This window comes from Carassius gibelio, chromosome A10 (assembly GCF_023724105.1).
Source record: "Carassius gibelio isolate Cgi1373 ecotype wild population from Czech Republic chromosome A10, carGib1.2-hapl.c, whole genome shotgun sequence".
NCBI classification, from domain to species: Eukaryota; Metazoa; Chordata; class Actinopteri; order Cypriniformes; family Cyprinidae; genus Carassius; species Carassius gibelio.
The window spans coordinates 20045705-20062284 of record NC_068380.1 but is presented as its reverse complement, the minus strand read 5'-3'; the positions used below and the strand labels follow the sequence as shown (position 1 = coordinate 20062284).

Genomic DNA, 16580 nt, shown 5'->3' with positions numbered 1-16580 from the left:
CGGGCAGAACAACTGTCCTTAACAGTAAATGACCATACTTCACTCTGAATTCAACACAAACAGCAGTGGGTTCAGTCCCCTAACCTCGCATTTCAACTTCACTTTTGGACAGGAAAATATAGAAGTGTGACTTGCAAGCGTTATTTGATAAAGGGAAGTGTAAAACTAGATTTTCTGAGTTTTCTGAGATAATGTGTTACTAAGAATTTTTTTTAGCACTTTAGGTGTTTTTTTTGTTTTGTTTTGTTTTTTTACTGAGGAATGAGTTACACTACTGTTCAAACATTTGAGGTCAGTAAGATTATTTTTCAAAGAAATTAATTTTTATTCTGCAAAAACACATTAAATTGATCAAAAATGACAATTCTAAAGTTACAAATATTTCTATATCAAATAAATACTTTATTATTTTACCAAGGAATCTTTTCCATAAAAATATTAAGCAGTAAAAAGGCAAATCATGTTTATTTATATAGCAAATTTCATACACTATAAATATTTTATTAAAATAAAAAACAAAACATTTATTATCATGATATATTATATTCTAATAGAAAATGGTTATTATAAATTGCAATAATATGTCATAATAATGTTTCATTTTTGATAAAATAAATGCAGTTTTGCTGAGCAGAAGAGACATACAACCAAATTTTGGTCTTTAGTGTACATGCCAAAGTTTGTTGCTTTGTATGAAAAATAATAATGATGTCTAACATGAAATGACACAGTAAAACAGCATTGTTAATGTTTTGTAAGCGACGATCCGCTGATAATAATCTGTAACAGCTCAGCCTGCCACTGCGCTAAACAACTCGACATTGACTCTGTCTGGTTAACATTCAACCGCACCAACCACCCTGCTGTGGAAAAACTGTATCAGGGAACAGCCTGAGTCGTAACAGGGCTTCAAAACAGCCAGAAATGTATTGTTGTAAAGACAGCCATCAGTGGCATCTCCCAAAACACTGACTCCAGATGCATTCACACCTGTAATAACACCCAATGCTCTTTCACTGCCTCGCTGCACTGCTACCAAGTGACAAAGAATGGCTACTAATAACAACAAAGTAGCTTGTTCTCATTTTTGGAAACCAAGTTTGAAGCAAAATGAGATTCAATGGTATTTCAGGAGACTCCTTTAGTGTATTTCTGTCATTCTTAAAGCACAAAACCATCTCGGAGCTGCTAAGTATCTAATTTCATCTTCCACAGAAGAAAGTCATAAGATTTTGGAACAGACACAGGGGTGAGTAAATAATGACAAAACCACTATTTGAGAGATTTAATATGATGAAACGAATAATATAATTTAAACAGCTGAGCATTATATGGTAGCCTGGCTGCCGTTGTGTGTTTGATGAAAACAGCACATGTCCATGCGCTCGTCTCTGTCGTAGGATCTAATCTAAGACGCCCACACTGGCAGGAATGAGGAGGTTGACATCATCAGCTCCCACTCCTTCCCAAGATAAAACAGACCCTCTTCCTCCTTCAGCAACATTCCCAACATGAAGACATGGGCATTATCGTTGTTTGTTCGTTAGAATTGTGAAATTCCCCAAACAAAGAAAAATAAAAGTTTATTTTATCATTCACAAACACTGCCTTAAAGGAACCCCAAAATAAAAAAATAGCAAAAAAAATGTACTCACTAGGGCTGTGCGATTAATCGAAATCGAATCGAAATTGCAATTTGAGATGATGCGTTTTGCTAATCGCAAAAGCCTGCGATGTGTACGCGATATTGCTCCGTTCCAGAGCATATGCATGACTGTCAGCCTGAATGCTTCTCATGCTCGCTTCTATCTTCCCCACACGGCGCAAATCCCGCGTCACGGACGAGCTGTTCACAAGCCAGTTTCATAACACTCGGTTATATTCTCGTGTGGCCCTGCACCGCGAATCTCCATGAGCTCATCTGGCAGTATGAATGGGGCTCGACGCACGCGTGCAACTTGCGTCGACTCGTGTCTGGCTCTGCGTTTAAAACGAATGTAAATTCAGTCTAACTGCTTGCTAATTTCATTTGAATGAAATGAAGCATTCTGCACATTTTCCACTTGTTCTTAAAATCCCAAATACAGTGTAAAATGTAATACTTTAATAATTGATAAAAAAATACAGTTCTTTATATAAAAAATAATAATAAAACTAAGTTAATTCTATAAAATTAGATTTACCATTTATAATCTTGTGTGCTGAAAAAAAGAAAATATATACATATCCTGTTAACCTGTTAACACTTCCCAGTCGCGCTGTGGGTTCCTGGTTTATGACCGTTCTCGGACTGTTCTGTGTATTTTAACTGTAGAAAAGGTTGTTCCGAGTCGAAACTACGATACAGAAAACTACATCAGTATATCATCATAAACACAGCTGTTTTTGTCTTACGAGAACGTAAACAGACGAGAAAGAAAACACACATGTACAGTATTTTTGCTTAAAGAGACAACAGCCTAATAAACGCGTTGCCGGTCATTAGTTAATCAAAGAACAAAATAAAATCATTCACTGATCTTGACTGAATATATTTAATAACTTTACTTGATTAATATTTATTTTATTAATAAAAAGAAAACTATGTAGTGTTTTTAAACTTTTAATTACAGTTTCTGTACCTGAAATTTAGTTTAGTTGTATTTAAGATGAAATAATGTAATAATGCCAAGAAACAAAAATGTAATGGTTTGATGGATAGTATGATACTCATACTGTGCTGCACATTATTTGACAATATTGAGCTGAAGCTTGAATTTGCAAATTTAAAATTGCAAATCAAATCGCTATTGCAATATCTGGCAAAAAAAAAATAAAAATGCAATTAGTTATTTTCCCCATATCGTATCATATTCCATCAAATCTCTTAAGAACCCGATTAAGAAACACTCATCGACATCTGGGATGGCCAGAGGATGCACACATTTTGTGGTGAACTATTCCTTTGATTGCTGTTTTTGTGAATTATGAGCACATATCGTGCAAGTAACTATTAATTTCATGTTTATTTGCTGTATTCTGTATAACTGTATTCTTTAAACAAAAGATGCATTAACTTGCTCAGTCGTGACAGTAAAGACATTTATAATGTTACAAAAGATTTCCAATAAATGCTTTATTTATATTCACCAAAGAATCATGCAAAAATGTTGAGTAAATATTGTGCAAAATAACTATTAATTTTGTGACGCTTCATTTGCTGTAATTAAACTGTATTATTGATGTATCAGACACCCTGCTCCATCGTCATCAGCCATTGAAAAAACACCAATAACGTCTAGGATTTAAACAATTTGTCAGCAATCTAAAATTCTATTCATGAGCTATTCAGAAAAATAGAAGACTAAAGAAAACAGGAAACAATTCAGTGATCTTAACTATGGCATTCCCTTGTGTTTGGAAATCATTGCGTTTGCCAAATCCGGCCACAGAGGGAGTCTCTCAGCCTGCTGCCTGCACGCGGGTAACATGTCTACCATCTGCCAGGATCTTCTGCGTAAAGACCTACAGCAGGAGTCTGGAAGACGAGCCCATGTACAAAATGGTGGTGAAGTGCAAACAAGAAAGAAAGAAGTCACTGCCAGGAAGAGAATTTGGAAAACAGCAAATAACATATTGCAATACTAATGGCTCCATCCAAGAGATCAGATTCCCAAGAGACATCAAGCGCCTGTTGATCGTGTTTGTTGTGTTCATTAAACAACACATGAATTCAAAAATTCTCATCACATTTCAAACAGTTACAGCTACATTGATTTTGTGTTCCAATTTACTTCCAAGTTAATCCACAGATTGATGCCAACACACTACTGCAATATGCTAATGCAAAATCAAAGTCGTATACTTGGACGTCCCGCAAGGTTCAGTCTGGTATGAGGCTTCACAGACAGATACCAAAGAGGCATGTGCATGTAGATTTAAATAAACTGTGTCTTTGTCTTTCAGAGGTCGCTAGTAAACTGAATCAAAGGTGCCACACCGGAATACAATAATCATTATTGATCTGGCCATCAACTAAAATCATTCAATAAAAACTCCAATAAGCAAGCATGGCTGAACCCACACATCATTTCCACAAAAACTACACTCCAAGCATGAGACAGATCTGTTGTGGAGTGGATTTGCCTCGTATCCAGTGTTACTCAAGACATATTTCTGATGTCTGAGGTCTAGAGAGATGGTTTTAATGACAACACAGAGAGGGCACAGGTCAAGGCAGCCCTGCAGCTCGGCCTGGGAACCACTGCTCCCCAGGAGACCACGGCTTCACACTTGGCTTCATTTCTGCTTCGTAATGTCTCATACCAATAATAGTGCTCCAGGGACATATGCTGCTGCTGTGGTTAAACACTTGTTTTTCCAAGAGTCTATTGGAGAAGTCATGAAAAATCCTGGCCGAATGGACAGAAGGGATCTAGAATGAGGAAAAATCATGGAAATGTCTGATGTTCCTAATACATACTCAAAACACTGCCATCATTTCCCCTGTACTGATGATTGAGCAACAGCTGCTATAAGTCACTATAGGATTTTCTTGACTTTTTTCCAAAATGTACATCAGCTGGTTCTGAAAAGTGATTTTGGACATGTCTCAATTCTCTTCACCCCAAAAACTTATGACAGATATGAACTGAAAATTCAGGAATTGCATTATTAAGAAGAAAAGCATTGGCTGCTTTTAAAGGCTATAAACATATCATATAAATATTTGTGATGGTCAACTTACAGCAAATTCACTGACTCTATTTTAAGCCACGATCAACATCCCTTTGTCATTCAGTCCATGTGACTCACCGCACACTTCTTCTGAATGTAGTTTTTGCTGACAGTACCAAGTCCAGCCAATAAGCAGCATCAAGATCATAATCGTACATGCACGGTAAACAACTGTCAGGTTATGTTCATTCTTTAATAGGCTCATGCTTCAAAGTGAAAGTCCTTCAGATAACAGAGGTCTTTTCAGGACACTGAAGTCAGTACGATTAAACTTTGCATAGCATTTCTGGCAGTAGAAGACCAGCAAAGTTAAACAGTTCCAACCTAAAATCCGAAAGCGGAGGTTTGGAAGATTTGGGAGACTTTCCACACCCATTACAATGAACAGTGTGTAATAAATAAATAAATAAAAACACGTCAATTTATGGTTTAAAAAAATAGAGAGAGAATAAAATTGACGTTGACAGAAACAAGAATCCAGAAACAATGTTTCAAGGTTTTACAGGATGGCAATTGGAGTCTATTTGTTTACAACTTATTACTGTGAATTTCATTGTGATATAATGTTAATATACCGATCTAAAATCTGCCTTTACCTTCAAATGTGCTGATTAACCACCATCATAAGCCTCATGATGAATCATCATAGTTCATTCTAAAGCACCCGTTCATAAAAACATGGCTAATAATGGTATACAGATCATACACATGAAGTCAAAACATCCTCAGGGAAAAACACGAAACAAATGCAAAAACATAAAACAGAACTGATCACAAAATTAATGTCATGCAGGGAATACCCTTTTACTGTTTCTTACAGGTTTTGTTTCCCTTTTTTGTTAGCTTTTACTTTTTTTTCCTGTAAAAAAAAATATAGTTTTTAAGTGTACAACAATAAAGCACCCCCACATTTTCATTTCTATGCTGCTTCACGCATTCAATACTTTTCAAAGGATCTCCTTTTGTTTTCCATGCAAAAAGGAAAGTTTTGTACATAACGATGAGTAAAAGATGACAGATGTTCATTTGTGAGTGGACTTACTATACTAGAAAAATTTGTGAATGTTATTATTTATAAAAAATCAAAGCGACCATCCATTCACAGTTGATTCTGATTATGAAGTGGCACACACGGAAGAACATATGGTAACACTTTATAATAACTGCACACTATTAATCATTAAATAAGCATTAGTAAGCGGGTAATTAATAATTTATAAAGCATTAATAGACAGTAATAAGCAGTTTATAAATACAGATATAAATGCTTAATTCTTGATTTAAAAGCATATCTATAATGTGTTTAATAATTGTATTTTCATACTTTATTCATGATCAATTTATCATTTCTCAATGAAGTATATCATTATTTACAAACCAGTTATTTAGGAGTTGCCAGTGATTCATAAGATCACAAGAAACGTAGTAAATTCAGGTAGTTATAAAGCATTTAGTAGTGGTCAGTTAACTATTTATGTGAGCTCATCTAAAGTGAGGACTAGTTATGCCTTGTAAAGCATTTATAAAGGATATTTAAAGGCTCAGTTATCTTCTAAACAAAAAACAGCCTTTACCAGCCTTTAAATCTCATTTGTAAAAGCTTTACAAGGCATAAATAGTCCTCACTTTAGATGAGCTCACAAAAATAGTTAACTAACAACTACATGTTTTATAACTACCTGAATTAACCCTGAATTACAGTAGAAATACATGTTAATAAACCATTTATTAACACTATAAGTAATTATTACTATATGCCTGAATAAAAAGATGTATGAATGCACATTTAAATAATTTATTAATCATTTGCTTACAATTTCTAAGTGATCTTATGAACCACTGACAACTCCTTAATAACTGGTGTGTAAATAATGCTATACTTAATTTAGAAAATGATAAATTGATCATTAATAAAGTATGATAAAACAATTATTAAACACTTTATAGATATGCTTTTAAATCAGGTATAAAGCATTTATATCTGTATTTATAAACTGCTTTTAAATGTTTATTAATGCTTTATAAATGATCAATTAACTGTTTCCTAATGCTTAACTAATGATTAATAGCATGCAGTTATTATAAAGTGCTACCGAACATATTAAGACTCAATGCTGAAAGCACAGCTCTTGAGCGCATGAGAAAGAGGAAACGGCTTTTCTAAATCGGTCACTACGCAAATCTAGAATGAAGCACCACAGGTTGGACGAATTCACACTTCAAAGCAAAACAAAGGAGTCTTGTGCACATTTCTGCTGGCCATATAAACACAGCATGATCTACAACATCCATGCATGGCCCTGGTGCTTGAAGAAGTGCAGCTGTGAAGGAGGAAGGACAGAAACTTCAGCGATTGCTCCATCTGACAATCACTTACTTCTGCTCTAGTTCCTCCCGGGTCCTCTTGTGCGTTAAAGATTTACTGTCAGTACACACACATACGAGCACACCGGACGCTGTAACAGGATTACCGTGGTGTACCCTTGAGAAGTAACACTGAACCAAGCAATATATCTGCCTTGCATCTTGTTTTAAGAATGCAGAACCGTGGCTTTACAACTGCGAGATTGTGTTAAAGATCTTACTTGCTGAGGATTTTGAAATTCGATTAATAGACAGGATAATGAGCATCACGTCACTGACCCACATAGATGTGAGATAAACACAGAAAGCAGGCTTTTCAACCGGAACCCAGCTAACTCCACAGTGTTTTCACACGCTGAAGCAAACGTTAGCATAAACCACAAAGCCCTTTCATAACAGAGGAGAACGCACATGCCGCTCAATCTTAAATCCGTGTTTACAGTCATAAAAGTGAGATGGTCACATTAGCTTTTATCTGCTTGTGTTGAATGGCGTTAAAAGAGGCTGACAATGAGCAGGATTTGAGTTTGATGCTAACACAGCCGCGAGGTAGGAAAAAGAGAGGCAGATGTTGGGGTAAGTGGGTCACAGAGACAGGCGTATCGACGGAGTAAAGCTGTCGGCACAGATGTGAGATCTGCCGGACAGACTCAGATGTCAAATGTTACACAAACTGATGTCGCCCAGTAAATGCTACGGGCCTCGCGCAATATAAACAACCATTCAGCAGGTCTGCAAGCAGAGGAAGCTTATTTGCTTCTAAAATGCTTTCCACACAGTGGCTTTCCAAAAAACAAGAACCATAAAACATGACTAGCTCAAATGAAGGACATTTAGCAACTCTGAGATCTAAAAATAACTGTTTGCAAGCAACAATATAGCTTTGCAGGATTTAATGTACCATATTTTTCAGACTATAAGTCGCATCAGTCCAAAAATACGTCATGATGAGGAAAAAAACACATAAGTCGCACTTAGGGGTGGTGAAAAAAACCGATTATTGATTAATCGCGAGTATGTTATGGACGAGTATGAATCGATTATTACATTTTCAAAAATCAATTTTTTTTTTTTTTTTTGCATTATTTTATTTTGTAAAAAAAATTATACCGGGAGTTGAACGTCACTAACGCGCCCAGTTCCAGTTAGCAAGCAGCCAGAACAGGTGTGTAAAATGGAAAAACCAGGAGCGAGCAACCAACCGAACCACCCAGCTCCATCTGGGCTCAAAGCAAGCGTGTGGATTTATTTTGGTTTTCATGGCAGGAGCTCTAACCCTCTTGGCGCCATGGTCGAGTTTACTCGACAAGATGCGGCACTGAATAAAACGGCCGATTTTGTCAAATAGGGTGTCAAATTTCACGCGACCTCCCCTGCACCAGATAGCAGACATGTAATACTTAATCTCTGACTCAAAAAAACGTAATGCTCCTTAACAAAATCTTCGAGAGCGCATTGAATCAGTGCGAAAAAAAAAGCGGAGCTAGTGTGAGAGTGAGCCATTTTAACTGACCAATGTTGTCAACGTCAGCGAGTATTGGCATTAGATTATTATTATTATTATTATCATTATTATTTTTATTATTATCTAATGGCATCAATAAAGCTTCAATAAACCCGCAATGAAGTGTTGGGACTTCTATTCGCGGACACTGATTTTGAAGGGGAATATCTGTATCCAGAAGATGACGGTGATATTGAAAGTGAAAGTACACCAAGCACAAACGGTGAATCCTTTGCCCAATGTAAATGGTCCTTTGCCAAATGTCAGAGGTGTGAACAATGTTTGCAGGGGTCGGAGTGTTCATTGCGAAATTAGCAGGCGTGTTAGTGTTGCGGGGACGAGGCGGGAGATTTTTTCCGCGCTAGACATGTATATTTGTCTTCTGACCGCACCTCTCCGCAATCGCGGCGACAGTATTGTAGTGAAGACTTTGTCTAATGCCAGTGGGTATGTTAAACGAGGTCGAAGTATTCATAGGACAGTTAGGAGGCAAGGTGGGGAGTCGCAATGACCCTGACAGTAGTCCGAGCTGTGCACACACTCGGCGCGTGCGCGAGGCAGATCTGGCCGCGCTGCTCATAGCAGAAGCAGAGGCGATGTGACACGGGGCATAGATTTTGAACTAAAAAGGTCTTGTCTACTTGTGTTTGTGTGTCATATGAATAATATATATGTGCCCCATACATGGAATCAGAGTGCCTGCTGCATGTAGTAAACTGAAAATCCCAACCGCTACATGCATTCGGTTTGTTTCTACCATTTATTAGTAATGATTTACACAGTTTGTTTACTACTTACTGTTGTGAAATGGAAAATCAATAATCGTTAATCGAGAATCGTTAATAATCGAAAATCGACTGTAATCGAATCGGGACTTCAATAATCGTAATCGAATCGAATCGGGAAATCAGACAGATTAACCACCCCTAGTCGCACTGGACTACAAGTCGCATTTATTCAGAACCAATAACCAAGAGAAAACATTACCGTCTTTACAACAGGCTGAATAGGTGCCTGGTATGTTAACATAACACATTAACAGTTAGCTACACAATAGCATAAAGAACATACCCGGGAGGCTGAATAGGCTAAAATTAGCATAACAAGCCAGCGAGTCCAACAGTTACCGGTACCATTAAGCAAGTTCACCAAGCTCCCACGATCTTATGCCGTTTTCCAGGCTACCTGTAACCCGTGTTTTTCCAACCTTAAACCCGTGAAAGTGCACCAGAACGGCAGTCAAACCCGTGACTTTGCATCCGTGAACTCGTACTAGATCCATGTACTCTGAGTTCCGATGTCACACGGGAAGCGAAACAACGATGGCAGCCCCTACAAATAATATTGCCTATGGATGCAGTGTTTATGCAAGTGGTAAACGTAGAAAAATTGATTTTAGGACAGTGTAATGTTGCAATACAATTTATAATCTAGCTACAATTCCCTGAAAAAAAAGGGAGACTTATAGTCCGGAAAATACGGTAGTTCATTCAAAAAAGAAACCTGCCTTCATTTACTCACACACATCATCAAAAGATTATATTTTAGCAGAATGTCCTAGACGCCTTTTTTAATACAATGAAAGAGTTTTGTAGACGAGCTGCAAAAATGAGCTCCATATAAAGCCTGAACACATGAGAATCAATGGCATTTGGCATGGCCGAATGATTATATATTGAATATAATAACATATATGTCAATATAAACTACTGTTCAAATGTTTAGAGTCAGTAAGGTTTTCATTTTGAAAGAAAACACTTTTATTTAGTAAGGATGCATTCAATTAGAAGTGAAAGTAGAGAAAATGTTACAAATTCAGACAGACAGACCGATGTGTCATGTTTGTGGGAGCTGTGACTCCAAACAAGCTTGATGAATACAAATTACACATCTGACCTAAAATTTATAAATCAGGCAATTTCTTTCTGCCCTCCTCTGATTTCACAATGATGTGTTTTGTGCGAAACGGTTTCTAAGCACCAGCCACAACAACATCTGCCTGATATCTGTGCCACACACACACACGGCTATAAATAATTCACATATCAAATCCTTTTCAATACAAAGTGAGAGTTATCCAAGGCCAGAAACGTACTTATGTAAATGAGAGTCTCTCTCTCTCTATAAACAAACAGCAGCACTTCTCAGAAGTGACGGCTGCAGGCAGAAACCTCATCCACAGTATTAACAATCACTAAAAGCTCTTGATGAAAAACTATTTCTTGTTCTGAATTAAATGTTAAGCCAACAGCGTGACAGGAAATCATTGTAAATGAGAGGTGTGAGTCATTTCACAGAGAAATCACATGACGCTCATCGTGGGAACAAAGTCTGTGGCGCAGCAGAAGTGTTGGTGCTATGAAGGGCTCTGAACAGGAGCGAATGTGCAGAAACACTCACAGAAGAGATTCCTGCTCCTGCACTCGCCTGATTTTAATGGAAACATTCCATAGCACTCTCACACACACACACACACACACACACACACTCTCTCTCTCTCACACACACACACACACACACACACACCAGTGAAATGTATCTAGAAGATCAGTCTAAATATTTTCTCTGTACCAGCACATATTTTCTGAGGATGAAAACGCGGGTTACGTGGAAGACACGATAAATCTTTAATTGTGCAGTTTGGCATGAGGAGAATGAGTTTGACTGGAGTGCTTTATTTTCCATTGTTAAATCTTTGTCATATGATCTAACTCTATTGAGCTTAACAGCACTACTCAAGCGATACAAACTGGAGAAGATTTATTTTTGTTCTCAGTTCACAAATAATTATTTTGAAAGATTTAATCGAACCGGTCCACAATGCTTATGTATCACTTTATTTGTTTCCAAGTTTAACTGTGAGGTGGGTGAATAATAACAATAGAAAAGGTACCATGGTACTATGGTATCAAATGGTAAATCATTACACAGTACTAACAAGTATTTCAAAGAATAGCATGGTGTGACTGTGCTACATGTTTTAATTCCACAGTAGTGACGGGAATCGTTTACAAATTTATCAAAACTGATACCAATAATACTGCTTACCGATACCGGTACGGTTATCGATACTATTTGGTGCAAAAAGATAGGAAGTTGTTGAAAATTTCAAGTTATTTTATTACTGTTGAACTTCAGCAACTGAATTAATGTTCTTCAGTCATGAGCAGTGAGTTATCTTTCTCTTTGAGTTTTATTTTATTAACATTCTTCCATCAAAGTCAGTGGGGACCACACGCAAATAATGTACTTTTGTGATTGCAAATTAATGCGGTGTCTCGTGAGTGTAACTCTACCGCTGAATTGTCATTTGATGTGAATGTGTCTCACGAGTTGCAGTTGGAGCCGCGAGACATAATAAAGTGCATTGATTGAGGTAGATGTTGGGTTTTGTTATTACAGGTTTCATTATATCACTTGTGTTGCCTCCTTCGTTCACGATTACACTACTGCATATATTACATCTGACACTGGTGTCGCTTAGTTTTGTAACAAGAGCCCACACCTATGAAAGTTTCACTTTTGCCGCGATGACTGACTGCACACACACACACACACACACACACACACGCATGCTGGATATCACACGCACGTCAAGCAAACGTCGGCCACATATTTCAGTGAAGTGAAATGACAAGCAGCAGCTTATAATTCATTACCATTGAAGCACTGAAATAAAACAACGCTACATTGGTTTATTTATTGACTAACATTAGGCAACACGTTTGTTACAGTTTAAAGTAACATTTAACATCAGTTTAACATAAAAAGACTGTTAATTCTTAAACAAAACTTTAATTTTTCTGTTAGCTCAAGCCCATCACATTTTTAAACTGACCACAGCTAAAAGTAACCTTCCAGTGAAGTGTCACCACACAACGGGTGATTATTCAGCTCTAAAAATAAGCGTAGGAAATGCTGCAGGGAGAACACTTTTTGCATGATGACTCAGATGAATGAGTGGATCATGTATGAATAGCAAGAGATCTGAAAATGATTCTCCTGTTGTCTGTAAATCATCAGTGTGCTGCTGGCTGAATTCAACGGCTCTGATGTTTGGTTTGGACCTCAAACGCATGCGATACGAAGACATCCACACTGTATAACGCTCTGATTACAGCGATCATGGTTTGATTCAGAAGCACCTCTGCACTACTTGAACCGGAAACAGCTCTTATGTGTCGACTCTGACCAGAATGAAACACACAGTGTCTTCTTTTAAGGGTTCAGTAACATTCTTAGTAATCAATGCAAGTCTAATTAATGGAAATGTTGAATAAAAATATATCAAAAATAAATAATTATGGTCCTTATGATTTTTTTCAGGATTTACAACTTTATTTCGAAAAATGTTTGTAATCAAACGAATGCATAGTACGCAAATTAATATTTCAAAATGTAAATACAACCATTCTAAATGATGCACTACAGAGGTTTACTGTTAAAAAAGGAAAGGCAAAAAATAAATGAAAACAAGCATTATGACACTAATGACGTACTGTAGACATATGTATTGTAGTGTCACGTAACCTTACCACTAAAGCGAGCTGTGGTTATTATACGGGAAATAAATATATGTAATTTTTATCTATTTTTGAGCACAAACCCCAGGCTGGTTGAAAAAAGAAGATGTTCTCAGAAGGAATGAAATCACAGTTGATAACGCTGGTTTATTTGTCTCACTGCAAAAGGAAGGTGATGTAGAGTGCATTGCATTGTGGGATTCTATATTTTGCATACTTTGCTCAATATGGCTATTGTGACAGCTTGCATTAAAAAGATTCTCGCCATCCCTATGAGATGACGAACACCCTCTCACAAGACTTACAAGAAACAGTTTTTCCAAATGAACAGAGGTTCAGGTTTTATATTAAACTGAACACTAACCTTTACACGTTGCACAATACTATCAGATCTGGTTCTCGAATAAAGAGCCATCTGAGGTGCACATTTGTTATTCCATTTAGACGAGACGAGAGAGTGCTTTTGTTTGCATTTCATACACCTGCCCTGGAATTACTGACCAATCGTCCAGCAGATCACAACACATCAGAAAAGAGCAGGTATTCTCACAATGTGATAAACGCTTAGCTCTGTTAAATAACCTCATTCAAAGACCTCTTTAACTGAAAAGCTCAAAACCATCCGGTGTAACCTACAGACAAACCCTGAGCAGAATCTTTCCTGATTAAAGCCACACTTGCTGGATCCGTTCCAATCGGTTTGCTCCTGGATGCAGTAAACAGGGATTAGCCACAGAGGAGATGAGCTGAGCAAGTGGCAATAATCTCCCTGAAGCCTTCTTATCCCATTAGCTCCATTAATCACCTGCTAAAACAATCCACTGGACCATCAGCAGTCAAACCTGAACCCTGGTGATATTCAGGGAAAAACCTATGGAAATGCCAACAGGAACCAGAAACCACGAAGGAGTTTCTCCTCAACAGCAATGATGTTAAATGGCATTACTTTGTATTTTTCCAAATAATACAATATTAAGGTGGGGAAAAAAGCTTTTAAGATTCTTTTCTAAGGCAAGAAGCCTTTTTTTATTTTAGGGGAAAACAAGAAAAGAAATCCACGATTTGGCAAGTTTGGAAATCACATTTTTATGTATTCATTCATTTAATAATAAAAAAAAACAATCGGGATCCCCAAACGTCTCCCAGAGTTTTAGAAGAGATCACAAGGTCTCGAATTAAGCGATATTATTGTCAATTTAAAGTCCATTTTATGCCACTGAGTATACAATCATAATGTAACAGCATAATAATGCAAGAAGGCCTGCGTACACACTTCCAAATGACAACAAACTTTACATTTTTAAGAATATTTAGATCATGGAAATTAAGTATCGAAATATTAGATACCTTAAAAAACTGAATAAATAGTAAACAAAAATTTTCTAATAAAAAGTGCAAAGTAACAAGTACCAAAAAATTAAACTGTACCCCATCAGATTCTTCCCTGACCTTCTTAATTAATGGTGCACACTATTGCTGAAAAACACAATCCCTACTCAGCAGTCAGATGTCTGCTTGCACAAACCCACGGGTCCCTAAACAAGGCAATATCTGCAGATAAAGAAGCATGGTTTAAATTTGCACAAGCTCTTCACGACTACACGTTATTTACAAGAAGCTGCAGAAGACACAGAATGTACAAAACATGGTGACATTAATTTTGAAGTAAATCTAATGGGCGATATATTGCGTCACCAAAACTGATTGAGCTCATGTAATACATATATAGCACGATAAGTCAATATATTAATTATTGTGAGAGGCATAATTTCAATAAGAACTCATTTCTCGTCATATTCTTCCCAGGCCGCCCACAATCACGGTACAAAAGGTTTTCACAGAAAACTCTAAGGTATAAGAGACTTCTCTAAGAAAATATAAGTTTTTCTACTTCAAAATTTCATATCGTGTCACTTGCTGTTTCTTTGCAATTTTTCAGCATAATATTTGGATTTAAAATAGTTTCTACACCAAGAAATGTTTTCAGTGTAGTACATCGAGTGAAATTCTCAGTGTCACTTCCCATTGACAACACTGGATTTCGCTTTGTAGAGCAACAATCAATCTGGCCACATCTAATCACTGTTTATATTTCTCCTGCGTCATTTCTACAAGGTGATACACCACTGAAAACAATGAGAGCTATGAGAGAGAGCAACCTCTGAGTAATAACAGTTCCCTCTGGGTCATTTCTGACGGCATCCCATGACAGAGGACAGCGGTGCACCCATTCATTCCTTCAGCATGAGCTTGAATGGGGCCTAAAATGAGAAGAGACCCACAGCAGAGCCTCAGACTCGTGTGTCCGGACTGATTCAGATCACTACTCTCTCAAAGCCTGTAACAGCACTCACACACTCATCTGATCTCTCAGTGAAAGGATCCTCTCAGTAATCGCTCAGGTATCAGCACAAACCCTGTTTTCACCCACAGAACCGGTTCAGAGCAGGAAGTGATTGTGAAACAAAGACATGCAACGCTGATGAGTCCGAGTGATGTTAAGAGACACAATGACAGTAATTTACTCATTAAACACGATGTGTGAGCAGATATCACGCGTTAAACACACTGTCCGGGAGACGGAAATGAAAACATTATGTTTATGAGAGATGGTGGCTAATTTAACGTTATATGTACACGAAATTTTAATCCTCATATCCGTCAATAATGTTAAATTAACACGTCGTGTGTTCATTCAGAAACATTAAAATGTGATGTTTATATATACACAGTTTTCAACAGAGCATAGTAAACATACTCACGTCTGGTGAGACATGTCTGAGATTAGTTACACGTTATATGGTAAAAATCTGGAGGTGAATGAATATGTACAAAAAAACTAAACAAAAACAAAGTCTGGATTATGTAATGCTGGAGAAAAACAGTAGAATTGACAGGCGGTGAGAATTAGAAACAAAACAAACAAAAAACCGTCCTCCAATGTTCTTAGCATGATCTGGCTAACAGTGAGGAAGACGCTGAAGGACAAATACAATGTCTTGTACTCACCTTATACTGAACTTGTCCGTTATTTTCCTTTCATTTACGAGGGATAAAACCATCCAGCTAATCCATGAGGGTTAGTTCACGACTGGAGATACGGAAAAACATTACAAACCTCCCCGAAATGCAGCGCTAGATGCTGGAGAGCCGAAGAAAGCTGCTGCTAGCTGCGCGAGCTAATACATTCTTCACCTCACAGCGACGGAGAGTTTCCCGCAGCTGCTCGGAAGTTTACGCGCTGATACGAAACAAAGAGGTTTCGACGGGACGACGGAGTTACACAAAAGAGTCCGGGTAATAAAAAAAAGCGATCAAAAGGGATCATTGATTTACACTGGGACGCGGAGGAGCAGACACTGAAGTGATGGAGCAGTGAAGCAGCACTCAAGCACTGAACTCTATTACAGTTGTGCTGATGGGGATGTTCGATTCGTAAGCGAGTCGCTCTTTTGAATCGGTTCTCTTGAATG

General features: G+C 37.4%; 1 protein-coding gene across 2 annotated transcripts in view; it reads right to left on the bottom strand.

Annotated features, from left to right (window-relative positions):
- The window catches only part of LOC128021501 (erbin), an 80193-nt gene extending 63657 nt beyond the window's left edge, over positions 1-16536 (bottom strand). The window contains exon 1 of one of the 2 annotated variants that reach the window (XM_052608760.1): positions 16117-16536. The gene's annotated coding sequence lies outside the window, so the exon portion shown is untranslated. The remainder of the gene's footprint in view (positions 1-16116) is intronic. The other variant, XM_052608759.1, reaches the window with a different exon arrangement.
- Positions 16537-16580: the final 44 nt, after the last annotated feature.